Here is a 1,981-nt window from a genome sequence, read left to right as displayed (position 1 = left end):
CAAAGTTTACTCGCAAGAGCAGCTTCGCGACCAAACCCCTGAAGAAGCACAGCGAGGCAGGAGGCGCCGAGGCACGCGACCCAGCGACCCACCTCCAGCTGCGCGCGCGTCTGGGCACACCCGACACCCACCCCGCTCGGGCCGAGGCCGAGCTGTCCTTAGCTCCGACGGGGGGCGGCGGCTGGCTCCCCGCCCCCTCCTTCACCGAAAACCCCGCAGAGGCCCGGAGACTGCGGTGGGGGGAGCGGACCCCGGGCTTAGGCCGGGGGCTGCCCGCACATGGTCATCACGCCAACCTGATCGGGGCGGGACGTTATCCTCCACACGTCACCCACGAGAAAACGGTGTGAGGGGCTGAGCCCGTGAAGAAACGTGATGGAGCCGGGGTCTAGCCCATGTCCAGTGTCCGGGCCCGTGGCCTCTGACCTCTGCGGCCGCGCTCCTGAGGCCAGCACGAGCTGGCTCCCTCTCGGGCTCGCTCTTGAATGGCTTGGAGAGCTTTCGATGGAGAACAAATTGAGCTAATCCTCACTTCTTTCCTTTTCGCCAGCAATTTCCCCCTGCTGAAGGTATTCGGCCAGCAGAGAAAATAAAAAGCGCCCGGGGGGGAGCTTGAGGCAGACTCGCTAACATCGGGCACCTCTGGCCGCTTCTCAGTTGCTTGGCCTCCTCAGCCGTGACGGACGGTGCCCATCGAGTCGCGGACCCCCAGACGCCGGCGCCCATGACCCTGGCGACTCCCGCTGGCTAGACGGCCGGTGTGGCACAGCCCTCAGGACGCCTGCCCCTCGGAGTGAACTTCTACATCAACTCAACGGTGAAGAGCAGCAGAGACATGTGACGTTGTTTGAGGAAAACAACGAGCTTCAGCCCCCTCTGCTGTGGCTGCCAGCCGGGTGGACGCAGGGAAGCACCCGATCAAGGCAAGGGTTCTGCAGTAGCAGCGCGGACAGAGAAAACAGACCGGCCGGAGAGGAGGAAGCCAGCCCGTGGGCAGTGCCCAGCCCAGCACCGGCCGGGAGCGGCGTGGCCTCCCCGAGGGCGGGCGGGCACCAGCCACACCGCCCTAGCGCCCGGCACCCCAGCAAGGGCAGCGCTCGTCACGTTGCCGCCGTTCGCCCACAGGGAGCCGCGGGAAGGGCCTGCAGAAGCAGCGCGACACCAAGAGAACGCACGCCGCTCCCTGGGGGAGCACACGCTGGGGTCCTGGGGCCGGGGGGGCAGCGCCCACGGAGGCCTGCGCCCCGTCTCACAGGAAGACAGCTCCCCCAACCTCGAAGCTGAGACCAAGGCCGGCGAGAGTCCCGGGCAGGATAGGAGACCGTCTGGGGGCAGAATGGACGGAAAGCTGACTGCGGAAGTGACGGCCGAATGTGACTCTGAAGTTGCCAGCAGCGGCGTCTGGGCTGTGGGTGTTGAGCCTTCGCGAAGGATCCTGGTGAGCGGGCGCGGCCTGTGCGGTGCTGGGGCCGCGCCACAAACAGGCCCACAGCACAGACCCCAAGGTTCTGGGACACAACCCTGACAGCAACTCTCCTAGCTGCCCTCCGGAGCCGTGTACCGGCGGGAACCCCGACTCCACCGAGGCTCCGTCTCCTCGTGACCGAGATGGTGGGCGGTGTCGTCTGAGCCGTTGCGGCATCGGGTCGGCGCCTGCTGGAGCGTCTCCTTCTGAAACCGCAGACGCCCACGCAGGACCAGGCTGCGCACGTTCCAAGGCCCAGGTCAGAGACAAAAGGCTCACGTGCCCGCGCCTCCTCGCCGCGTGCCCACAGGCTTAAGGAGAGCTTCCTACGGCCCGCTGCCTCAAGTACGAGTTGTTTGATTTCTGCAAAATCCAGACACCACCTAAAGGAGAAAGTTGTAGTGTTACCGCCTCAAGGGCAGTCCCCCACTGTCTCGGGGCGCAGGTCAAGCGCCGGGAAGGACCCATGGCCGTGAGGATGGGTCTACACGGAGGAAGCAACTGGTAAGTGTGGCC

This window comes from Kogia breviceps, chromosome 13, assembly GCF_026419965.1.
Source record: "Kogia breviceps isolate mKogBre1 chromosome 13, mKogBre1 haplotype 1, whole genome shotgun sequence".
Taxonomy (NCBI): Eukaryota; Metazoa; Chordata; class Mammalia; order Artiodactyla; family Physeteridae; genus Kogia; species Kogia breviceps.
Note: the sequence above shows the minus strand (reverse complement) of the source record.